Source organism: Lissotriton helveticus, chromosome 11 (assembly GCF_964261635.1).
Source record: "Lissotriton helveticus chromosome 11, aLisHel1.1, whole genome shotgun sequence".
NCBI classification, from domain to species: domain Eukaryota; kingdom Metazoa; phylum Chordata; class Amphibia; order Caudata; family Salamandridae; genus Lissotriton; species Lissotriton helveticus.
Genome location: NC_136072.1, coordinates 497,457,733 through 497,484,741, shown reverse-complemented (window position 1 = coordinate 497,484,741; position 27,009 = coordinate 497,457,733).

Below are 27,009 nucleotides of genomic sequence, written 5' to 3'. Positions count from 1 at the left end.
CCCAGAGGGTTCACTCTGAGGTGACCTTTGTCTCGGGTTCGGAGATTTCTCTCTTCGCCTAGGAGACCTTCCTCTGGACTGGAATTTCTTTTCTTTAGGATTGGATTGTTTATTTCCATCCCAGTTCTTTTTTGGTGAATTATTATTAAAAAATATTTTTTCTGGACTTGTAGTCAGTTGCGGTTTTACTGGTATTCCACCTAGACTATCTCTGCCTAGTTCTTCATAGGATTTTTCTATGATTCTGGCAATTTCAGCTGGTTGGTCTGCTATATCTGTCTCTTTTAACCTCTGGCGGATCGCCACGTTTGCTGCTTCACCCTTTATGTTGGCTAGTAATATAGCCGAGACCTGCTTGAAGTCTTTCAGTAATTTCATACCAAGAGTTAAAGCAGGTTCTGGACCGTATTCATCTTGAATTTGTTTTAGCACATCTGGTATCACCGAAATGGATGGAACACCGTGCGTTTTTGTATAGATGGAAGCAAAGACTGTACCCCAAGTGTCACAGTCCTCAATGTGTGGTGCGATTCCCATTGGGAGACATATAGTCAGAATCCTGTGTTTTTCTAATGGGGTGGTGTCAGGAAACACCGCCTCTATTTGGGTAATTTTCTGTGCCAACCAGAATGGTATTTGTTCCCGTTTAGCTGGAACTTTACCTAGGCAGGATTGGATGTTCTGTGGTGTGATTTTATTTGTGTTCCCCTGGTGAGGGGTCAGCTGTGGAATTTTAATCGCTGGCTGAATTGTTGAAGTCCGCATTACATACTGAACTAATTGTCTATGAATTTTTAGTAGTTGTTTTAGCTGTATTAATAGCTCTGCTGCAGGCATTCTTTCGATGTCTGGATGTGGTGTGTATCCGGCTAGGACCGGCCACGTTGCTCCTGGTCTTCCTAAAGGACCGAGCCTTGTAATGTGATTGTTATGTATTAGGGCGCCATCAAATAAGAGCAAATGCTCTTGGAATTTGAGTGGTACTTCCACCTCCTCGAAAGGAGTGTACGTTTCAGGAGGTTCCTCTACTTTGTAATAGTGGAAGTACTTTGTTACAGCATTTGCTGCTGGAAAATGTATCCATGTATAGTATACCTCTGTCTGCCGATATTCGTGTGCCTCAATTACGAATATGACTGTGCCACCTCTAGGTGTCAGTCCATTTTCTATAAGTTTTAAGGTTATAGATCTCCTTTTAATGACCGGAATAAGTATTATATCCGCGTCTGCTGCTTGCATGGTAGCATCAGCATCTGCTATTTCAGTAGCTAATCTAATTGCCTCTCTTTCTCCATCGCTGTCTCCCATTTTACTGACAGGATGGTATTATTTTTGTTTGCAGATCAGGTTTCTTTATGGAAACAGAGATTAGATGCACAATATTTTGGAACTGTTTTATCCTTCAACGTTGACTAGACCAAGAACCATACATAGGAGTTCCCTCCTGCGAGGTTTTGGAGGATATAATAACCTTTCACCCACTCCAGACGTCTTTGGAGTATTTGGGAAAAGGGGTCTGAGTGAGAAAGCACGACTGAGTTACTCTAAATGTCTTACGTTAGTTTTATCGCCCTTTCCAAACGCGTTGGGCGCCATGTAGTGTAGCTCCTATTTTCCCAATAGGCTCTGCGCATTGGAATAGTGCCTACAGCAGTAAAGGCCTAGGCCAGACGTTAACTAGGTCTACTACTGTCGATACTAGACTTAATTTTTGGGTTTGCCAGCTAAGCTCAGAGTTCGCTAGAAACTTTCTCGAATGTTCAAGGAAGGTTTAACTCCCCTGATTAGACAAGAAGGGATTTAGTTTCTGACAACCATAGAACATGACAACTTTGCTCTCCCCTAATCAAGAGTCAATCTCGAGAGTCGTGTGAGCACAAGGCAATTATTTTACTCAGTCAGTACGTGCATTCTTAGTCTCATCAGAATGTAGAGAAAAGGAAGAGACGGGCGTGTTCAATAAAAGATGTTATTTATTGATCAGTCTCTTTTCTCGTACAAGAGAAATGGATCGATATTATTGCAATACTTATAGTTAAGTAAAGTGCATACATTAGAAGCAATAGTATAAAATAATACTGTAAAAACATTGATATGGTTTCTGAGCCATATGATGTTTAAAATGATTAAAATATATTTACATACACATATACATTTGACTAAACGTACTCAACTGGTGTTTCTAAATACGCCTACCCCGTGTACCTGACCTAAGTCTAATGCGTGGGCGGGAATAGAAAGTTACAGTTTAGTTTAAGTTTGTTTTTGCCAAGTGAATAACTAAAGAATTCTCTAGGAGGGGTTATTCAGTTCTGTACCTGGAATTTAGGATGAATGAGGAATGGTATCTCTTTCTCTGCTCTCGATATTCCAGGCTGCCTGCGAGGGCTGCCCAGAAGCGCCGGTGCTGGGTCTCTCGGCTTGAGATAGCAGCGCGTCTCTCAGCGCGTCAGGAAGGCGGGGCTGCTGCCTGCGGGGTCTGCTTCTGCTCTCGGCTTCGGCAAGTATGGCTGCTCCGTCTTGTCACCACGCGTGTCTTTGCATAGGGCAAGGTCGGCAATATTTATACCTTAAAGGTGCCGAGATTGACGTAAGGATGGACATAGGTACGTCAATAAAGATGTCATACGACTTGCTCGTTAGCACATTCTTTACTAAAGTTCTCTGTGAAATCAAAACAATGGCCGCACGGATTATCCAGGTTGTCATAGGTTTGATTTGTTATGAGAACGTCGTATGCCTTATCAGGGGCTGGAGGAATGTCGCTTGTCTAATTAGATCTCAAGCGTTATGACCTAATCAGATAACACGTTCCTGTGCCGTAGTGTGACTGCGTCAGATAACGGTATCTGCATCATGGGGGATTTCTTGCCTCATGGGCTGACTGTTAGTTAACTAGCTAGTAAGTTTAACCAGAATAGGGTCAGGAATAGGGGGATCGAATCAGAACCTATAGAAATACACGACAGTCCCAATAGGTTTACGGGACTGGAATCACAGACAACGAATCTATGCATTTCTTTGAAATTTCCTATTGTAATCTCCATGGGCTCAGTAACTGGGGTACTAATCAATTGATTAGACACGCCCACTACTTGGATCGCTTCTCCCGAGAGGGGTAGGTTTGGAACATTTGCTGTTCTTACAGTAGAACGGGTAGCCCCAGTGTCCAACAGAAAGGTGACATCATTTCCTTCAACCTTTCCTTCAATGTATGGCCCTGACTGATCTACCGGCAAGGAGGCGCCAAGTACGCACTCCTCGTCCTCCCCCCTCAGGCACCGTCAGTAGGGTTCATCACAGAGGAAAGTATCATTCAACAAAAATTGTGAAGTTGCTGCATTTCTATCCTCCTTTCCTCCCCATACCTCGATGTCTTCACCCTGCTGTGCTTTTCCCTTAAAATTCGCTCTAGGTGCACGGGGCAACTGACTCTGTTTTACCTGTTGTTGGGTCTTTCTTGGTTTTTCGTTCTGCGTCTGTGGATTTAAATCATTTATTTGGGGGTTACCATTCTGTGCGTATGGACACTCGTCTCTCCAGTGCCCTATCTGTCCGCACCCGTGACAGGGGAACTTCTTTTTGGCCTCCTCTCGGCTCATTTTTACTTTGGGCTTCCCGCCACCCCCAGAACCTTGGTTTTGGGTATTATTGTTCATTTTACTCAACTGCTTTTCCTGCTGTTCAGCTAGTTTTACTTGGCCCACATGACCTTTTCCTTTAAAGCCTTTCGTTTGTCAGCCATCTCATCCTCGCAATATTTGGCATACCTTAACACCTCATCAATTTTCTTAGACTGCCAACAGATTTTATTGTCTTTGATCCATTGGCAAATTTCAGGTTTTAAACCGTTTACAAACCTGTAAATGAAATGGGTCATGTCCTTCATCTCAATGTTATCTATGCCGCTGTACGTTTTGAACACCTGTAACAATCGTTCATAATAAGAATGCACAGTTTCATCTCTATCCTGGGTAGTTCTATCTATTCTGGTCCAATCAGTTTCTTTTGCAGGCACCTTTCCTTTCAGATGTAACATTACTTGCTGGTATTTTTTCATTACCTCATCGGAAGGAGCTCCTGTAATAGGGTTCCTCAGGAATTCCTCACTAGGCCAACCAATGGCAATTTTACATTCTGTCCACAAGTCTACGGGAACTACGATATCGAAAAACCCATCCAGATCTTTCCACAGGCATTTTTGTACTTTCACAAACCTTTCTACCTGCCTATACCAATCCACAGGTTTCTCTCGTAATTTTGGCAAATCATTGGTAAAGGACACAATATCCTGTCGGGACCATGGAACATGTACATACTTTCCACCTGGCACTTCTCGCATAGGGTATAGTTTTTCTGCTTTGTCTGCCTCTTTTAAGAAATACTCTGAAGCCATCTCTTTTGATCTAATTTCCTCCTTTTTCTTTGCCCATCTGGCTTTCCATTTTTCTAATTCTCCCCATTTTTGCAACAGATTCACTAATTCTTTGATCTGTACCTTCTTCCCTGACACATTCATATTTTCCAGATCTTTGTCTGAGAACTCTGCTCTGTAGGGTTTTTGCAATGATTTAGATTTCCCAATATCAATTCCCATACCAGCCGCGGTGTCCACTAATTTCTCATGGAACACCCTAGTATTACGGATGATGCTCTTACAGATAAACAGCAGTTCTTCTTCAGAGAAGGTATTTAGTCTGTCCAACCCCACATTTCCAGCCATCAGTTCTTCCAATTCTATTCTTAATTTGTAAATATCTAATGGTTTCGACTGGGAATTTGGTTTCTCTAGTTCTCGACTCCATCTCTCAATTTCTTCAGTAGTCATTACAGTGGCACTTTTAGTACCTGAAGTTGTTTCCATTTGAATTTCTCCTGAAGTGAAAGGAGTGTTTCTTCTCTGCGGGCCTTTTCTGAGTTCTCTGATCGGTAAATCCATTAAGGAAATTTCTGATTCACATTCACTTGCCTGATCATCTACAATTAAGGGCTCTTTTCTCGGCTGTACTACAGCTGGGGTAATAATTGGAGTCTTTGGATACCCCTGTTTATCCCCATACAAAGGAACGACTGGTCCAATAGTTACTGGGATGGTCAGGGCTTCAGGACTTGTATTTAGCTGGGAGATTTTCTGAATTAATTCTGTTCTTTGTTTAGCTATAGCCTCTCGCTCTCTTTCCTGCGGTATTCTTTCCACGGTGGATTCATGTACAACTTGCGGAGTCAAAGTTGGGGCATAAGTTGGAGCCGTTGGATGCGTCATACTGGGTCCCTCACCATAATTTGGTTTTGTAAACGGGTTTCCTGTACTTAAAGGTCTCTGCATCTCTGGGTAAGGAGGTATCTGACAACCGTCTCTTACATTTACTGGTTTTGGCCCTTCCTGATAAGGAGGTCTTAGGCAAGCATCCCCTACACTTGAGGATCTGGGTCCTTCATTATAAGGAGGTGGATTTTTCATGAACAATTCCTCCAAATAATCATCACCCGAGTCCCCACTGGTTACCCAATGTTTGGTCTTTTCTGTCTTTTTCCCTCCCACGGGTTCTCCTAGTGCCATCATAGGGTACAGTCCTTCTACTATCATATTCTGTCTCCATTGTTTCATTTTTTTCTCTCGGGTTTCTGATTTTACTTTAGGATACCATTTGGTTAACCCTTTATCCATTCGGGGTTTGTCCCTCTCAAAAGCCTCTATTTCCCATTCTTCTAAGGCTTCGTACTGTGTCAGTCTGGGTCTGGGATGCAAATCATTCATTCGGGTTCTTAAATTGAATAGAATCCTGCCATTAAATGTACCTTCTAACGGAAAAGCCAAAATTCCGTCATTCTTCGTGTATTCCACCCAATTTTCCAACCATACACACGAGTGGTACCCTTTATCAAACATCATGAAAGATGCGGGAGTATTAGGTGGCGGAATGACAACACCTTCTCTAGTTTTGATAGGTTTGTCCTTTTTGAAATAATTCTTCACTTTGTCTACTAAAGTCATTTTTCTCTTATTTCCGTACATAATGCTGATGTTATAAACTTTCCAATGATCCTTTCCAAATCCTAGATATCTTGGATCAGGTCTAGTCTCTGGCATATACATATGCCACATACAATTTTCTGCTAGTGACTTTGTTTACAAATCACTCCCAATCCAAATGCGTCTTTTATTCCTCAGCAACCAATCAACGCGGTGGTTTCAAAAATTCTCTGACCAATGGGTGCGCGGCCTTTTCGCGAGACAAGTTCTCAAGCTTCTGCGCTCACCCCTCCTTTATAATTCCAGCTCTGCTACACACCTGCGGTCTCTACCAATACCAGCGCAGCACAGAGTGACGTCAGAGCAGCTCCGCAACTGACTCCCTCCTTCACAAGGTAACGGAAAACTAGTTTTTCTTCTTAAAGTGCAAGTGCTTAGTTTAATTTACGACGTAAAACATTCGCCACTGTACTCGAGTGTCTAGAAAGGAAAGATTTGTTTCACTGCAAGCAAACCTCTTCTGTCTACTTTTCATACACTACGGATAGATCTCTTCTGCCTACCCTTCACTCAAGCATTAGAGAATCTGCTACTTCTTTGACTCATCCACTCTTTCCGGGATATATACTAAGTCTAAAGTTTCACTAGAGAACTGTTTTGCTATCACTCAAGCTCCGATGAACCTACTACTCCTTTCTCGTGTGACCCTTACTAGGTTATATCACAACTGAAGTTTCATTAGTGAACTCGTTGCTATAATTTATTCAACTTTTCATACAGAAACCCTAATTAGCGCTTCCAGTCCTGCCTAAGCATGCACTAATTTTCCTCGAGCCACTGACCTCACTACGGCGTCGATTCTCCTCACCACCCGCTTATTCAACTCCCCGGGCATTCCAAACAAACATATAACAATTACTAACGAGTTTTGTTAGAACATATATCAATATAGCAGCAAGAAAAACAATTTAAAACATTTCATAGCAATTTCAAAGCAAAATTCAAAACAGTACGATTGATCAATCTTTTAGCAGCAAAAACAATTTAGCAGCATATAACCTATCTTAACTAGTCCTACCTAACATTAACTAGTCCCTAACCATAGCTCTGCTACCAGAAAAATACTGATAGAGCGCGCAGGTCACCCAACCAACAATTTTACCACATACGTATCGGGCCCATATATTTCAATTCATCATATTTATTAATCGGGTAACCTTACACTCTACTACCAGTATCCCTTATTCCTTCCTATTTATTCCTACTGTACCCAACTTACCAATCCACCGTTACGGGTACCTATGATCACAATGGATCAGGGAGCTAGCTGTAAATGAAAGGCGGATACCAAAACCTTTTCTACATTTGCACTCATAAATAATCACAGACTCGGGAAGTTTAAAACCTTTATCTAGTTTTCATCAAGATCAGAAAGCAGGAGGTTACAGCAAGTAAACTGTCAATAACTAAAATTATAAAGAGCACATATCCGTACAGAAAGTGGATGAGACCAATCATTTAAGAGTCTAAAGGAAGGTAAAAACAGGGAACATACTAATATAGGTTTCAAAGTTTAGACTCAGTATGTTGTCTAAAGGACGGGAAAAATAAGGAACATACTAGAATTTCACAGTGAAATATTTCCCCATGAAGAGGAACTATAGGTAAAGTAAGAATAGACCATACTAATAACACAGTGCAATTACTTGAATCGACTAAAGGATGGGTAAAGAAAAGGAACATCTATATATTGTATGAGTAGTATTTAGAACCGTGCTTATAGGATGGGGAAAGATTGGAACATGCTAGTATAACAACTACAATGTAGGACTTTAACATTTATCAGCAGAGGGAAGGTAAGATAAAGGAACAATATTCAAGTACGATTTTATTCAAAGCAAGAAATGGAGAATGCAAATTAGATGGGTTCCCTCAGACTTATATTTACCTAGAACGGTGTGAAGACCAACCCTGGCCACGGGTCAGTTAAGGACAGGAGGAACCCCAAGGAAGGACAGTCGCCAGTAGGCCAGCAGGTGCAGAATGGACACCCCAGGACAGGACAGGAAAACCAGATTAGGATCAGGACAGGACCACCAAGGTAAGACCAGCACCCGCAGTTCGGAAGCAACGCCTGCGCTCCACCCTCTCTGCAACTATCAGTCAGAACCACTGTTCCCTAGAACGTGCGCGGGTGAGTGCGCGCGCACTGAAGTCACCCCGAGAGCGCAGTGTCTCAATTGCAGCGCACACACACAACACAGCTCTTAAGACCAGAATCGCGCCGCATCAGGAAAGTGTCTCCCTCATGTCCTGAATGGTTAGGGAGGGCTCGGGTACACGAGCAAGTGACGCCTGCACTTGCTACGTTTTTTTCTTAATAGCGCACAGCTGGGGGCAGATTGAGGGCCTTTGTGAAAGTATTCATGTGAATCGCAGACCATCATGCGCTGCAATTAAACATGAATACTCTTACAAAGGCACAGAATCTTTGAGGTGAGGTGCTAATGAATTTCCGGATGTCTAGAGGATTTTCTTTTCAAGGTAACCCAAGTACAAGTATTAGAGTACTATTTAACCTGGGGAGTACAACATTGATTGCAGTCGATTTAAACGCGTGTGAGATGTTGATGTATAATTTTGGCTAACAAATATACCCGTGCGCAAGACTCTCACGCGTCTGCCTGTTTTATGCACGGTCATCTTAGAACTTTGTAATACTGCATTCCTCAAAAGCCTCAGACCGCCATTATTAGCTTCCTCAGCAACACACTTTTTTTTGTTTGGTATAATGCCCCCTCCTATGGACAGGCTGTGTAATGCGCATTCTTAGAGGCTGTTCCATTAAGTGGTCCCGTTTGAGCAAATATCAAATCTTTTTGTATAATATGTTTTTCTATACGTTGTACCAGTCAAACTCGGGTGGACTCCTCAGACGGGTGCTGTGGTTGATTTCATAATGTAATTCCCATACTTTGTTCTTGTGCTACCCCAGACATCTAATGCCATCTCTGTGCATTCATTCATATGGTTTGCCCATCTCATTGTTAAGAGAACAACTCCACCCATACACCACTCTGTTGCACACAGCCCCTGCGTAGCGGACTCCAAAGAGTATATATAATGTATGGCTGGTTGCAAAACACCACACCTATTGCACAGCTGTCTGGATTAAAAAAACTTAAACTGTAGGCAACAGAAGATTGCACCTCTCAGGCGTTTCGCCCTTCACAACTGCCCTCTTCCCATGCTCCGTATTTATTGTGGCCTAAACTATGATGCAGACCACTGTAGAAATAGTAGGTATTCCTTAAAAAACAATGAAATATTACCTTCTGCTTGTTCCAGTGCGCCTCCCTGTCACACATGTCAGATTGTCTCGCACTGTTTGTCATTGTACGGCATTACAGACCCTCTTGCTGATAGCTGCGAAACGGAGGTTTTGTTCTTCCTCTCTTCTGGTGCATCAGTCTGTTTTATTCCTTCAACTACATTCAGCTCCAGGATACTCTCAGGGGTGACGAGAAGTGCTCTACAAATATACTCGTTTGAATGACATCCTGGTCCCTGACCCCTCCCTTCCACTCTAACTCAGACTTGTTTTCTCTTTCGTTCTTCCATGCAGATAGTCCTTCATCACTCCCCCTGCAGCACAGAATGCCTTTTTTAATATGAAATATCAACTTATGTTATATTTGTGTAACTTGAAACTCGCTGTTTTTTATGTAAAGCGCGCTGATACCTCCGGGTCTAGCCACCGCTGTATAAAACTCATCAAATAAATAAATAAATAAAATTCAAAAAACAATCTGCTCCGCAGCTGTGCACTATTAGGAAAAGTAATGTGGCAATCTCAAGCGCGACATATTCTTTCAGATGATTCTGAAAGAACATGTTTTGTTTGACTCTGCATTCCTTTGCTAATAGTGGGCATCTGCGGTACTCCCACCTGGGTTAGGACAGAGAGCCGAAAGAGGGGGCTAGCAGCAGAAACAAAGTTGTGTGAGGCCTGCAGCAAGGCACTCGTGCGGAGGCCCCTGAGGAGAAGACTCTGAAGTGGAGGCTGTTTGTAGGAGGGCTGACCCAGTGGAGGGCATTATCTATTTGCCGGCGTGCCCTGGGGGCCTGAAGCCCCTGGCCAGAACCGGATGCGTTGCGGTCAATACACGCGATCGGTCATAACACGGGGGCCTGCCTGGACCACCCGAGGAGTTCTGGCAATTGCCAGCTGAGGGACGTGTTTGCAATGAGGTGGCATTGGAGGCAGCCAAAAAACAGCCAGACAGCAGCATAAGAAGAGAGGGTGCTTGGTGGGGTTCTGCTGGCACCACAGGTGGAGAAAGTGGGCAGTGGCCAGCAAGATTTGAGATATAGAAAGACATTACAATATTCACCACTGCAGGAATAATGTTCAATACTGTTAAATGTTGTCTCCGCTTCAGGTATCGAAATGTTACTGCAAAAGGTTAAAGGGAGCACCCCTCACATGTTAAAGTCTTTGTTTGCTCTCCAGGGGAGGGGACACAGAGTCAGTGACTTGCGGCCCTGTCCTCTGGCTCTGCTGGGGTACAACTGGGTCACTGATCGCCCCACTAAAGGGCTAGCTGGATCAATAAAAATCATACACTAGTGATTAGATATTGATTAGGCTGAAGTTGGGAATGTTTTTAACTCCAAGGCACGTTTTTTTCTCTAAATACCACGAGCTTAAGTATGCATATTCAATAAATGCACCCATCTTAAAAGCAAGCACAATTACCAACTAGCACTGACGAGCCTATTTTACCAGAGCTTTGCCTTCTTTCAAATCATAGAAAGCAGAGTCCTCCTGACCACAACGAATGACTCCTTCGGCAAACGTGCCACCCGGGCTGTATTCAGACTCAGCAGCTGCACAGTGCGTGCTCTGGCCTCCAACGGCCACCACGGGTCCGTGGGTTTGGATCTCGGTGGTGGCAAGGATCATTCATGATTATGTTTGAATTACCGCACTGTGGTGTAAGTACTGCTCTGGCATTGCCAGGTCCTGCGTAATGCTCAGGAAGCTCTGAGGATAACTTCCTATTTTAACTAATACATTGTAGCTAGCAGCCCGCAAAGCATACCAGGAGCAGCGCTCTCGCACATGCGCGCTGACACTCCAGTTTCAGTATAGCGGCGTTATGGCTTGACAGCCGAGGCAGGTGCTATGGCTATTGTGCGTGAATTTGCCTTTCAGTGAGGACCACCACACTGAAGTGCGTTAGTCTAACACCTGAAGCTTTGTACTCAGCAGGGCTGTGAGTAACACTTTCTCGCCAGCAAAATCACGCCATAAAGAGGAGGGAAACATATATAGAAATTACATGTATAGCTGTCAAGGTTTCACATTGCTCTGTGTGACCGTTTCATGATTTCAGTGTAATTATTAGTGGCATTTCAACAACTATGAGTGCCGCTTTCTTTTCAGCAAAAGATAGCTGGCAAGTTTAATTTTCCTTATGTGACATTTTCATATTTTCCTTGTGTTTGTGTGACATTTCTATACTTATGTCTGATGCGTCTCAATATTTTGCTTCCCAACAATATTTTGATCCATAACCAATATAACAATGAATTAACATAGTCTTTAATCAATATTAGCACTGCAAGTTAAACTGTAGAACTTGTGATTTCACATCTGCTTTTAGTATGCGTTGCCTGTGTATACTTTACAAAGCTTGTATTGCATTTCATGATGTTTCCTTTTTACATATAAAATTGTTCTGAAATTAAAAATGCATCTACATAACACTTCAAGCATACCGAAGAGTGACCAATTCCTTTGCAATACATGGTGTTGCAAAGAGTTTCTTTGAAAAAGATGTCTTCACATCTACCTTCAAAAACCACTGTTCAACTACTAACACTTGAACATGAGTGATCACTGGTACTAGACAACAATTGAAAGGTGTGAACCTTTTATTGCTCACAAATGTACAGATTCAAGAAGAATAAAAATTAAGCAAAACAAACTAATATGAGCAGAGAACTACACATTAAATCACAATAGACTGTTTCCTTTCTGAAAGCCGCCTCTATTTCAACCTTTTCCATTTTAATAGGATCAAGCACAACAAATACACTTTCCTGATAGTGACTCAGGACAGAATTGTGTCATAAGTAATTTACTATATTATTGCTTGAAAGGGTGTTCTAACTTTAACCAAACACTGTGTAAGGCACCTCATTGACAAGCTGGGTGATGCTGGGTCAGTCACCTTGTAATTACCACACACTCCTTTGGCATTGCAACACAATGCGCGGGGTAGAATTGGAACACGGGTTTATGCAACTCCGTGTTTAAGCTCAGTAGTTTCAGGAGCCGGAAAATAAGAAAAGGCGTCAGGGTCATTTTGAGGCTAGACCCAGTGCTTGCACTTTGTGTATTTAACTCCTTTGATGCTCATGTGGAGCTCAGCTCGTCATGAGCCACGGTGCTCGTGTTCCCATGATGAGCTGAGCTCGTCATGACCGTTAGAACGCTCGCATGCTGGGCTAATTCCCCTGCTGTGCGAGCGTTCTATGAAAACGGGTGTGGTCATGACGAGCTCAGCTTGTCATGAGCACACGAGCACTGTGCTGCATGATGAGCTGAGCTCGTCATGAGCACGGGCCGCTGTGCGTGACCCCCCTCCCCCCAGCACAGTGGGGGAATGTGCCCAGCAGCGAAGGTGTTATAGGCTTCTCCAAGCCGTCCACATCCAGATTCATCTGGTGCCATATCCATGCGTATTGTATATATGTGATCTTGTATAGGCTCCTAACATTTTTCCACCCTATGAACAGTGCTCGAGTTGAGGATCTTAAGTAAAATCTTAAGGTACCATCGTTGGAGTCTAAATTTAACACCTGCCTTTAGACACTTTATGTGCCGCTACAGGTGTGGAAATGCACCGCCCTTTCACTTTTTTAAGCAAAAATTTGGAGTGATAGTTGACGCTGCACCCACACTTGCGGTCTGGTTCCCGGCGCACATAGCCTGGGCTGCAGCGCACAGAGACCTTACACTGCCGCACACAGAGGAAAAAAATTAGAGGGAACATTGGTCAGAACCCCGATTGGGTTATCGAATTTCCAAGCAAAGTGCTCCGCCAGCACTTAAGGTTTACAAAACCCCGCTTGAGTCTATGGAAATTACGGACAGAGTGCTCCGCAGCCCTCTGTATCAATCACCTATTGAGTGCGTTGGGTCAGTGACAGGTCAGCTATTCGGACAAGTCGGACAATTTCGCTAGCTAAACCTAGGCTAGTTATACTGTTTTCGGGTCAGTGTACCACCCCCCAAATGTTGCAAGTGTCAGAATCCCCAATTTCGATTGGTCCCCAAGTAGGCCAGGTCAACACACCAACCACATTTCATTTCTACAAGACCTAATTTACACACTCTGGGACCGCCTATTGAATTTGGGGTTCCCATGACATGTTCTACAGAATACAATGAATTTAATACAATTGTTTCATTTGCAGGACAGTTCAGCTTCGTTCAGCTAGGTCGCAGGTCACTTTCTCATGAGCATCTTGACTGTGGCTGCCAGCTGGCTGAGTTCCACTGGTACAAGGTTTTCTTCCCTCTGCCAGGATGACATGCGCAGTAGGGACTTCTAAGATGGGGTTTGGACTCCCTCCCAGGCCCAAGGGTTACGATACATGAAAAGTAAGCGAAAACAAATTAAAACACAGAAATAAATGAATACACTGTATACCAGGAATCCCTATATGACTCCCCTTACTTTATACTAACTTATAGCATTAATATTAATGCAAACGAACAGTAGCGCAAAAGCAGCAGCGCAAGCTTCGGCATGTGAGAACACAAAGCGGCCATCTTAATGCTAGTGCGCAAGCGCAAAGATTCCCACCAGAACTGCGAGTACGTCACGTCACGTGATTGTGACCAACGCATGCGCAGAAGAAAACCCCGCTAAGCAGCGGCCATTTTAATGACAAGCGTTGTTAAGGTTAATACACACATATGCAAGCGTCTCTGGGACACCCAAAATGTCAGAATAACGGGGAAATTAGTAAGACAAACATGTTGAGTTAATTCATTATAGTTATTCGAGGTTCATGAGTACAAGCAAGTCGCGTAACGTGCAAATCCTTGCTCCATCAGGTGTATTAGTGTCTGGATGGAGGATTTAGTAGGTGTGTGACTGACTGTATAAGTGAGTGATTAAATGTGTCTTACTGAATGCATGGGTTAGTGATTAAACTGAGTGAATGTCTGTATCAGTCTGACTGTTGTGTAAGCTGATGCATGGGTTGGTCAGTAGCTACATGAGTGTCTACATGGGTTATTGATTGGTTGCCTGAGTATTTGTATGGGAGACTGAGTGTCTGTGTGGGTGGGTGGGAGGTGTGTGACTCTGTGCATAGATATGTGAGTGGTTGATTCACTGGGTGTATGAGTTCAAGAGTGCATGTGGAAGCAGCTGCATGGGTGGGTGAGTGTATGTATGGGCGTGTTGGTGAGTGAATGGATGTCTCAGTGGTACATGTCCAAGTAACTACATATGTAAAAGGCATTGTATGTGAGAGTTGGAGTATAAAATGACTATACGTGAGAGTCAGTGATTTTGAGAGTGGCTGTATGGATAAGTGTATACTTGTATCAGTGATTGTATAAGAGAGTAAGTATACGTTAGTATCTGTATGAATAAGTGAGGTGGTGTGTGTATAACTGTATAGGTGAGTAAATGGGAGTGTGATTGATTCTTTGCATGACTGACTAGGTGTATGGGTAACTCCATGGATGAGTGGCGGTGTGTGAGTGTCTGTATAGGTGTATGAGTGCATATAATAGTATTGTATTGATGAGTGACTGTATGTATGAGTGATTGTATGGCTGAATGAGTGGATGTGTGTGTAGACCTAAGAATCAGTGAGTGCGTATGTAGTAACTGGTATTGGTGTGTCGATGGTTTCGAAAATGGAAGTCTGTATTTTACAGTGGGTGTATCAAAGGTCATAACAGAGTGTGAGGAGGTGCATCAGATTTTCACGTGGATGATGTCATCAGTGATGTCATTTGAGATGTCATCAGTGATGTCATCAGTGATGTCACTAACCACGTAATAAATTATGTAATATGTTACGGCATCAGCAGTGCATTGAGAGTTATAGTTAGCTGAACTAACTATAATGGCAGAATTTCTATGGTTTTGTAAGAGTGAAATGTCCAACTAACTATAATGTCCCTGAAACCTATGTTTTTTTCAGTGAATTTCTAAGGTTTTTTAAATGCTAATTTCTAACTATAACCTGCCTGAAACGTATGTTTTTTTCAGTGAATTTAAATTTTTTTTTTAAATGATAATTTCTAACTATAATGTCCCTGAAACCTATGGTTTTCTCAGTGAATTTCATTGTGTTTTTTAAATGCAAATTTCTAATTATAAAATGCCTCAATTCTATGTTTTTGTTAGTTAATTTCTAAGGTTTTATAAATGCTAATTTGGAACTATAACATCCCTATTAAGTCCCCTTGAATACTAAAGGTTCTTGGTGGCCAAGTAGCCTACCAGGTACCTCCAGTAAGCTCCACAGAGCTGCGTTGCAGTGAGGTGTTCCTAGGCCACGTCCCTTTTTACACCACGGTGCAAACGCTGCTTCGGGTGCACTGCTGCTCGGAAGATGAGTCCGGAGGTCCTCAGGACTCAAGAGGACCTCATCGCCCCACTAGCAGTGCACCAGAAGCCGCATTTGCAGAGTGGTGTAAAAACACTGCTCTACAGTTTTATTTAACAAGAGGGGAATTAGCAATAACAGGACCCTTTTGATTCCTGATGGACTCCGTAGAACTATGACATAAGTGTTCGTGTGTAGTGAATAGAGTTCAATGTTACATGCACGGGAATGCATTTGTATAATACTTAGCTCTGTGTGTGGTGTATTCATTTACGAGTACCCAGGCAGGGGAGAACGCTACAATTGGCACCATAAAAGGAATATTATTGCAGGGGAACCTCAGCCAGTTGGGTCCAGTACTAATTCATAATTTCTTCCAGGAACAGGAGGATTGTCAGTTATCATCGAACTCTAGGTAACCAATTTAAACTTTTGTGGTGGCCAAAACAGCAGCTGTGCCAGATGGAGTGGTGGCCGGCATGGCTGGCGGGTCCCGGGGAGGGGGTGGCTCGCGCACAGGGTGGTCACATATATATTTTTTAAAACATAACAAATAAATAAATAAACTTACCTTTGCTCTGGGTTCTGCTTCTCCGCTCCTGCTTTCCTCTATCACAGACAGAAACTCAGTCAGGCCCCACTGACCAATCACAACGCTGCAATGCAGCATTGTGTTTGGTAGGCACCCAGGCTCCTGTGACCAATCACAATGATGCAATGCAGCATTGTGATTGGTTGTGAGCGTCCTGGTTTGACACTCAACTAGGTAATGTGGGCCTTTGGCTTGTTCTCCACGCAGGCTGTAATGCAGCCTGTATGGAGAACGAGGAAAGTGCGCATGACTGGTTTGGGCGGCCCGAGAGGGCCGACCAAACAGTCATTGCACATTTAGGAGAGGGTAAACCACTCCTTCCCTGCACTGTTCCGAGAGCAGAGCAGTCCCGCCTAACCGCCCACAAACCCACAAAACAGCACTAAGCATAAAATGATAATAATGTAAAGGTATTATCATTTTATGCTTCTTCTTCTCACTGCTTAAAAGCAGTGGGGTGACGCTCCTCCGCTATAGCGGAGGAACCTTCTCTGGGCAGATGGAAACCACCCCAGGCCCTCCCAGCCACAGCCTACCAACTAACGTTCAAGTTTCACCAATAAGGCAGGAGCAATTTCGACTAAACTATTTAATGCCACTCAGCTTACCATATCATGGCAGAGAAGGGACATTTTTGATAAATTAAAATGTATGTCACAGAAACAGTGATATTTTTACCTGCTGTGATAGGCAATACCGGGAAGAAAAAAATGATAGGGGAAATCACCAATGGGCTGATGAGAATTATACCAGGTTTCAGCAGATGTCCTTTTAGCGCCCAACACTAATTAAAGCATTACATTGAAAATTAACTGTCTGACATAGGTATGGGCATGAAGGTAATAGATATAAAAAAAGAACAGATGTCCTTTTCACCCATCCCACAGTACTCCCACCTTAACTGAAGTCCTAGTTAAAACCTGGCAGTCCATGGTATGAAAAATGCAAAAATGTCCTGGCCAAGAGGTACGATCTGTCTCTGGGGGTCGAGTCTCTCTTGCAAAAAGGACCAATGCAGACTGTTTCTCCTCTGGAGGTGGGGAGGGGGTTTTACTCTCTGATTTTCCTGGTTCCCAAAGTGATGGGGAGTTCAGGCTGGTCCTGGATTTCAAGGCTCTGAACAAGTGGGTAGTTTATATGCCTTTTCGGATGGAGACTCTTCAGCGGGTGATTCCATTGGTTCTTCCGGGCCACTTCCTGTGCACACTCGATCAACAGGACACTTACTATCACGTCCCAATTCACCCTAGCTCTCGTTGGTTCCTAGGTTTTTGCATTGAAGACCGTCATTTTCAGTTTCGAGTCCTGCTTTTCGGCTTGATGTCTGCAGTCGGGTGTTCTCCAAGGTGGTGGCTCCGTTGGGGACTTCCTTACATCTTCAGGGTGTCCTGGTTTACCCTTACCTGGGCGATTGGTTGATTCATGTTCCCTCTCGGGACCAGTTGGTGGGGGATCGGGAAGTGATGTGCTCAGCGTTGCGGGCTCATGGATTTCTTCTGAATCTTCCCAAGTGTTAGCTGGAGCCGTCACAGGACTTGACTTTCATAGGAGCTCACTTTCGCACTGATCTCAACAGGGTGTTCCTGCCGGTCCCTCGGGCAGTGACCTTGGAGTCTCTTGCTCGGAAGTTCTGAGAGGAGGGCTCCTGTGCGGTCTGCCTCTGGTTCCGGCTTCTGGGTCTCATGGCGACGTTTGTGTTTACGGTGGCTTGGGCTTGTTTTCATCTCAGTCCTCTGTGGTTGTATCTGTTGGCTTGTTGGAATCCATTGTCTTGCAATGTGGCCCTTCTGGTTCCAGTGTCTCCTTCCATCCTCTTTTCCCTGCTCTTTTGGATGGTGTTGAACCATCTTTGTTGGGGTCTGCTGCTTCGGCCCTCTCCTCCGGTGGTCCGACGACGGATGCCACTTCTTTTGGGTGGAGGGTGACCTTGGATTCTCTATCGCTTAGGGTCATTGGTCTCTTCTGGAGGGTCGGCGTTCTTCCAATTGGCGGGTTTTGACAGCGGTGTCCCGCGCTGTGTGGGGTTCCGCAGCCAGTTGTCAGGGAGCAATGTGGTGGTGCATTCCGACAACATGGTGTTGGTGTCCTACCTGAATGATCAGGGGTTTTTAAGGTCCAAGTCTCTGAATGTGGTAGTGGTTCTCTTGTTTTGATGTGCAGGCGGGCGGGCGGGCGGGCATCTGTTGTCTCTCTTGGCTGATCTTGACTCTTCCAGTGATCTTCCTTGGTCTTTGTTGGATGTGTGCAGGGCCTTGCGTGTGTATCTTGATTGCATGCATCCCTTTCGGAGATTGGATTCCCTTTTTGTTTCTTTTGGGTTTGCCTCTTGTCGTGGGAATGCTTCTTCTTCCATTGGTCGTTAGCTTAAGCATGTCATTGGTTTGGCTTACTCTCTTTCAGGGTCTCCTCCTCCGGCGGGGGGTTCAAGGCCGGTTGACCCGGTGGTTTACGACTTCTTGGGCTGAGGTTCGAGGTTTCTCTGTCTGAGATCTGTAGGGAGGCCACTTGGGCGTCCTGCAATACCTTTGTGAGGCATTATTGGAGCCGGAATGTGCTGGGGGATGATGCTAATTTTAGTTTGGGAATATTGCATGCTGTGTGTTCCTGACTTTCTTGTTCTACTGTTCAATAAATCACTGGACTTTGCTGTATTTTGTGTCCTGGTGGTTTGTTATGGATGAATGCCGGTGGTTGCTTGGGTATTCTCACTTTGTAATGAATGGGATGAGGACAGGAGGGACCTGGGGGTAATGCCCTATTACTTACCGGTAATCTTCATTACTCCTGGTCCCGTAGTCCTCGTCCTATTCATTACTTACTTCCCGGTCTTGCAGGCCTTCATCTGGGGCTTGGTATTTCAGGAGGAATGCTGGGATAGGTACGCTTATGTACTCCCAGAGGCAGGGGGTGTGGTACGGCCAGCATTCCTTTGTTATTTTTTTCTCTCTGTGAGATAGGTTATCTCACTTTTGTAAATGAATGGGACGAGGAAAACGGGACCAGGAGTGATGAAGATTACCGGCAAGTAATAGGGCATTGGCCTACCACTACATCATTATGGTAATTAGAGTTTTACTTTCGTTGACTCAACATCTACTTACCTAGACCTATCATGCAAAGTCATAATTAAACTGAATTAGTGGTTGTGATATTTATGTTATGCAATCCAGTAAGTATATACTCATGAGGTTATATAAATTGCAGATGGCGTGTAAATTTGCATCATTCAAGCTTGGATGTCAAGTCACCTAAATGCCATTGGTAGCAGAAATAACGTCACACACACTTTGTGGCCCTTGCCCCAACCTTAGTACCATAAACGCCTATTTATCCTTTGGCAGGGAAAGAAGGATAGTACAGAAAACACACTTTGGTAAAGCCAACAGTCCTTGCTTTCAATGGCGTTACTTGTAAATAAGCCCCTGCTTATTTTTCCAGCGCACAACATCAGAACAGCATCAGTAAAAAAGAGAAAAGCATTGCCACAGCTGGGTGATATGTATGCGTGCATGTCAGAATGCATGCACACATTTGCGTTATAGCATAGCAGCCATTTTTTAAAACTTTCAGTTTACCATTCCAAAGCGAACGCCTTCCTTATTATTATTATTATTATTATCTTAGATCGGTTTAAAAATTTAGCGAAGGCACATAAAAAAAAGGAGAGAATTAGTAATTGCAGCTATGGAAATCCCATATACACACATTCCTGTATACGAGTAGAGCTATTAGAGTTATTAGAAGGAGCATCAAAAGGTGACATGGACATCGTTTTGAGGTAATGAAAATAGAGCTTAATGAACAGGTGCTTAGAGGCCGTTTAGCGTGCAGTGTGTGCTCTACAAAGAAACCCCTCCAACGTTAATGAATGTGTTATGAGAAAGACACTGACTAAAACTAAAAGCAGTATGTGAGAGAAGCGAGTGTGACAGGCAGGCACACTGAGAGATTTACTAACAGACTTAAGCAGCTAATTTAATGGTAGTTCTGGCCTGTGTCAGTCCCTGGCCAACCACGAACGAAATAGTGACTGACCCCTTTCCAGTCCAATCAGCCTTTTAGAAGCAGTGGGCTGTTAAGAAACCTCTCCGATCTCTCTGCTAGTACATTTCTCCTGATATTCTGAATACTTATCATTAACCGAGGGACAAATAGGCCCCTAAACTTCTGCATCAAAGTGACTTTCACTCACAAATTAAAGAGGCAACTTTATGAAACGTTTCGAATAGATCTGTCCCTGCAATACCAATTAAGGGGTATGTCTTATATTGACAGAAAATGTTTAAATTGTTGCCCAGTGTGAATGTCGGATAGCAGCCTCCTCGCCATAGTTTGCAGGAATCAAATCTAGCACTGCCGTGTCATGACTGGCTGCTCCAGCCACAGCCACCGGTTCCAAGAGCCGGATCCACTCCAGGGGACTTATTTATGAAGGCCTTGCGCCGCCGGTGCGTCACTTTTTCCCATTTTAAAAGTGACGCACCGGCGGCGCAAGGCCTTCATAAATACGGCCCCAGGAACGCACTAGTCATGTATTCTAACCCGTGAAGCTGGGACACCAGTGTTTTTTTTGGCCTCACCCCACCTTCTGATTTTTCTAGATTAATTTCGATAGCCTACTGATAAGACACAGGGGCAAATAAGTATGCACAAACACACACAATAATGCCGCTGCTCAGAAACATTAAATGTTGTGTGCTCTGATGAGTGCGATGGGGTAAGGGCGTCGAGTCAAGCTGCGCCTCGGCCCGCTGATATTTGCTTGGAGATAAGCTTTCTGTACTCAGCTTTAAATGATTGTCCTCTAAGCCTTGCGGTGGCCCAAGGGAAATCAAAATGGCTTCCAAGGGAGTGGGGAGTGGAGGCCCACCGCGATGTGCCAAAGCCTCTGCTAGTGTAATATGAATGGTTGGTACCCGAGAGGATAGCAGTGATCCGTCTTGTGACAAAAAAAAGCAGATATGGGTAAAGGAGGCCTACAGGGGGCTGATGGGAGTTATAATATGGCTCGGAGTGCCACTCCCCCACTAGCAAACTGTCCGTGCCAGAAAATATCACAAAAGGACTTTGGGGTGTAATAGTGAGCTCTCTTTCATGGTCCAAAATTTGCTTTTAGGGCAGTGCAATAAAAAACAAAAAAGGGAGCATTTCCCTCCATATGAGAATCAGATATAATACATCATACGGAGAAGTTGGTCTATAGGTGTGGCAGATTATTTATTTGAATCTAAAAAATTGTAGGGCAGGGCACAAAAGTCACTTGTCATGCATACCTGAAATGCAACTGACTGTACCAAACCCTGCTGGCCTTTCAGAAATATGAGCCTGTACGGGTCTAATGGGACAGAAAAATAGGCCCAGCACCAAAAAAGGGGTCCCTATTAGTGCTATAGAAAACTAAAAAGTGACCCATGTTTGCAGATTGGAACCGTTTGCATTAGTAGGCAGTCTGTGGTTTGCAAGGTATGGAAGACTGCCGATTTGTGCTTGCAGCAGTCAATGTTTGTTCTAATTTTTGGGGAAATTAATGATTAAAACCGGCCCAGCCGACCATTAACAGGCCCACAAACAGCCCCAAAAAACTGTCCCTCACACTGACCTTTCAGACCAGCCACTGCCTGATTGACTTATAGATCAGTCCAATCCTGGGCCTGTATGCAACTCCATATAATCAAGTCCGCTATTGACGCCCACTATCTAGTACTAGTAATAACTTGACCAGGACTCTCCAAATGAGTGTATACTTTTTTACTGCGCTATTCTCTCATCTGCAGTTCTACATACTGAATTTATTCTCAAATTTGAATGCAAATGCTATATAATCTAAACGCACAATGGATAACGTATTGTTAGCTTTTGGATTTCAGAGCGCCGTTATGCGACCCCAGCTGTGTTCATGGAAAGGACAAAAGCAGAGAGGGATCTCCGGTCCAATGCAGAAAACCTCATTACAGTCCCTAGAGTGAGAAAAGCCAAGACCGGTGGCCGTCGCTTCTCGGTTCACACGGCGAAACGATGGAACCAGCTACCCCGAAAACTTAGGACAGAACCGAACTATCTTCAGTTCAGAAAGACCTTAAAGACCTTCCTTTTCCCGTAAATATAATCCTACTAGTTGGCCAAATCCCCTGGAGAAGCAGTTTAGCGCTGGGATGCTCTTCGGAGTTACTACGCGCTTTACAAAACCATTAAATAAATAAATAAATAAATAAAATAAATAACAAAAGCCCCGAGGTCCCTGGACCTCGCGCTCTTAAAATGTCCGCACATTATTCACCAAAGCCATGATAATACGCAACCCGTTACAACCCGCCGTATATTTAAAGCGTTTGTCACTGTCCAAGGAAGAAAATCTTCATATCGCAAAATAAATGCAAGGGGTTGTTTCCCTACAACGACGGAGGCTGGTGGAGGTTGGCCAGGAGGGTGTTTTCTGATTACAGTATTGCTTCTTCCTGTGCAGAGCAGGATGACAGGATATTAAAACAAGCATTTGCAATGCTATAGGTCTCGCAAATACGCGAGTTTAAGCTATTGGCATTGTAAATGACAATGGCTTTTATTTATGTTTTTAAAACCAAAACATAAATAAAAGGCATTGTCATTTACAATGCCAATAGCTCAAACTCGCCTAAATGCGAGACTTATTGCATTGCAAATGATGGTAGGCATCACCGACAATGGCAGGGCGCAGGGGAGGAGAAGGCACCTACAGCGGGCCAGGGGACGGGGAGGGAGACGGCACAGACAACAGGAGGGGGGTAAACAAGGCTTGACAATGGGAGGGAGGGGGTGTAAAGAAGACACCAAAGCCCGTCGTGCCTGCTGTAAGAGAAACAGAATAAAATAAATAGTGCTCACAGTCTAAATAACATGTAGGGTGTAACAGCCGAGGTAAAAGGGGCCAGTCGCCATGGGAGGTGACAAAGGAAAAGGAGGCAGTACTAAGAAGGGACTAAAAAGCCTACTAAGGTATCAGAAGCCAGCATTTAGGATAGACAATGACACAAACCAATGGCAAATATGGGCGGAGAGTGGGCAGGGCTTCTATGCGTTACTCCACCACAACAAGTCTCGCAGAGCAGCCATGCGCGCTGGCTCAGGCTCGACCTAAAAACCAGCCAGGGAAATAGGTAGGGGTTAGTAATCTGAAAGGTCAAGGAGTATTCCAGTATGGCTAACAATGTGGTACAAAAGGGGGTGGTGATGGACGGAGCATCTGAACCAATCAAACACTCACACCCAGTCAGCAGATCTGGGTTTAATCTATCACCGTTCTTTAGCCCACTCTGCCACCCCAGTTCAGACATGGCCATATGCAAATCAGTCTGACCCTGTGCCTCATGGGAACAGTCCAACCCGAACTACCAAGCCATGCCTTCCCTGGACCGGAAACAAGCTTCAGAGGACCGGTTTCTGGCATTTCAGCCGTCTTCAGCCCGGCTTGCTTGAATCCAGTGGCAAAGTGAGCAAGGGACTCACGTCTGAGCATACCCTGCCAACTTATGGCGAACAAAGTGGTACAAAAGGGGGTGGTGATGGACGGAGCATCTGAACCAATCAAACACTCACACCCAGTCAACAGATCTGGGTTTAATCCATCACCGTTCTTTAGCCCACTCTGCCACCCAAGTTCAGACATGGCCATATGCAAATCAGTCTGACCCTGTGCCTCATGGGAACAGTCCAGCCCGAACTGCCAAGCCATGCCTTCCCTGGACCGGAAACAAGCTTCCGAGGACCGGTTTCTGGCATTTCAGCCGTCTTCAGCCCGGCTTGCTGTGAATGAGTGTTCATTGTGGGGGAAGAAGTCGGCTATTTCTTGCTCAAGTTCGGACTTGAACACAGGGACCAAAAGAGCAAGCGTGGGGAATCGCCAGTCCAGGTATGGGGAGTCTGCATGGGGGTAGTGAGCGTGAGGAGTACCGGCGAGTGATCGGAGTAGGTGCGTGGGAGATGAAGGGCCTGGGACAGCCACAGGGTCAGCCCCTTGGAGATTATCCAGTTGTCAATTTGTGACCAAGAAGAATGGGCAGAGGAGTAGCAGGAGCCATCCCTATCATGCGGGTGGAGATTCCGCCAGTCGTCAATGAGGTTGTGGTCTGAGATGATGTGAGTAAGGGCATGTTAATGGTAATGTTAACTGGATTTGTAAAGCGCAGCTGCTACCCGAAGGTGTCCTGGCGCTAAGGTGAGGTCCAAACCGTGGCATACATAAGTGGATGTAACTGGTTAGTTGTTAAAGAGCCATGATGTGCATTAGAATAGTGGTATGGTTGCGAGTGTGAGCGATCTCGTGTCGGGTCCAGGGCAACATTAAAATCTCCACCCCACACTAAGTGCATCAAGCTGGTGTCAAGGATCTTGCCCCGCGGGACGTGAAATAACTCAGTGTTCGGGCCATAGCAGGAGACAAATGTCATAGATTGAGCGGCCAGTCTGCCCCATGAGATACTTTAATGTCCCTGTGGGTCATTATAAGACCCCTTTGGGGTATAGGGGAGCTTGTGTTTAATAAGTAAGGCAGTTCCACATGCGTAGGTGAAGTATGAGGCTAAGCAACAATATATAGCCCACCGGGATGCGAAAGCGGTGGGTGCGGAGGGAACGAGATGTGTCTCCTGGAGCGCAGCACAGTGAATGTTATGTCAGTCTAGATAAGCAAGGATACGTTGGTGTTTGTGTGGGTTACCCATGCCTCTCACATTCGAAATGAGGAGGTTTTAATGAGGGGGGCATGGCCGGTTCTCCATGGACATAAAACGGAGATATTATGGAGAGTAGTGCAGTCTTATCCGGCGGGTCAACTGTGCATGCAGCATCGCTGTCTGTCGGGTCGTCTGTAAGTGGCAATGACCCCCCCTCCCCTCACCCACAACAGCAGCCCAAACCTGCTGTGGTGTATTTCCCTCCCCCCTTCCCCAAAATCCTGTGTATCAAACTCCCGACAGGGGCGGATGAGCAAAAGACAGTGATCGTATTACTTTGAAACAGTGCAGGGGTTTCCTAAAGGGTAGAGGCTAAAGGGCGAACCAGGGACAGCTCGCATCAGCGAGGGTGCTCCGGGAACAGGAGAAAGTCTCATCATGCCAATTGGACTTTGGTGGTAGGCAGAGTTTAAGAGCCGCAATGGCAACAGTCACAGAGGCCCATCATAGTTTGTGGAACGGTTCGTAGTGCCAGGTGCCGCATTTCTAGCGGTACGTTGAAAGGGCCTGAGGCAGCTTCAATCGCCAGGAAGGAGTTGTGCAGAGAAAAAGCAAGGGACAAAGAAGGTCTCAAAGAGTGACATGGCCTTCATTCTACATCCGAGGCACCACTAACATCAGCAGGATGGGAAGAAGGGGTTGCTCGGTCTACAGGCCGTTTAGGTAGGGATTTAAGGAAATCGTAGACTCCTCCTTGTGATCCAATCTAGCTTGACCTGTATAGAGACAAAAATTGACACTATGAACGCCCGCTTGGACAACCTCATGCATAAAGCCGAGCGACACGAGGAGCGCATCAAGGAGGCAGAACGCCGGATCTCCGACCTAGAAGACACCTCCACCACGACAGTGGGCAAAATGCTCAACATGGAAAAAATTCTGAAGGTGATAGCGGCAAAGAACGAGGACTTAGAATCAGCGGATCCTAGGGGTGCCGGAGTCAACAGCCATGGGCAAAATGGAGGACTATGTGGAGCGCATGGTAAGGAGGCATTCTCAGTGGTTCTCATCATCGAGCGAGAGAGCGCATCGGTCTCTGGCCTGCCGCCCCGCACCCGGCACCCCTCCTTGCCCCATCATTGCGAGAGTACTCAACTATAGAGACCGCAACGTCGACTTGAGGCTTGCCCGTGAATGGGGACCGGCTGCATTTTGAAGGAATAGAGGTATCACTCTACCCTGATTTCACAATGGCTGTCCAGGAGGTGCGCAGGAAATTCCTTCCAGTGAAGAAAAAGCTTCAGCAAGCGGGCATTTCCTACGCCATGCTTTAGCCTGTGTATCTCAAGGTCACGCACCAGGGAAAGTTCCACTTCTTCACTAATCTCAAACATGTCTACGATTTCCTTAAATCCCTGCCTAAACGACCTGTGGAAATTGTTGACATTCCCGGAACTCAGGGATTAATACGAATCAGCTCAGGGTTGAAATATTTCCGTACCTGCAGATCTGCCATGCCCGAAACACAGCTATTCCAGACCTAGCAAGTTTACCGGAGTCCTCTCCTCTAGAGGGTCGTTTGCTTTTGGAACCTATGTCAGAGAAAGCCGTCTCGCTGACATATAAGAAATTATGCAATAACGTGCCGGATCCGTTCCACACTCTTCGCGAGAGGTGGCAACCAGATATTGGGCAAATGGAAGATGATGACTGGCAAATAGCACTAATGTCCCAGAGGGAGGCAGCCATTCCTCTAAGGCTCCGCTTGATTCAATAAAAAATCCTTCACAGAACATACTTAACTGGGGTCACACTAGCAAAAATAGGGAACAGACCACTGCAGTCAAGAGGCATCCTTTTACCACATTTTTTGGGAATGCCCCCGGATACAAATCCTATGGAAGAAAGCTACAAGACACATGCAGAGGGCACTGAATAAAGGGATTAGCCTTATGCCTCAATTAGGGTTTCTCAATATATGGGAGGCTACGGACCTAACTGAGGTGGAACAACAAATGACCACACTAGGATACACATTAGTAAAGTGGGCAATTGCAATGAAGTGGGGAGTGGGGAAGGAGCCGTCGCTGAACAGCTGGACGCGGGACCTAGACAAATGTACGATAGCGGAAAAGGAAGTGTTCGAA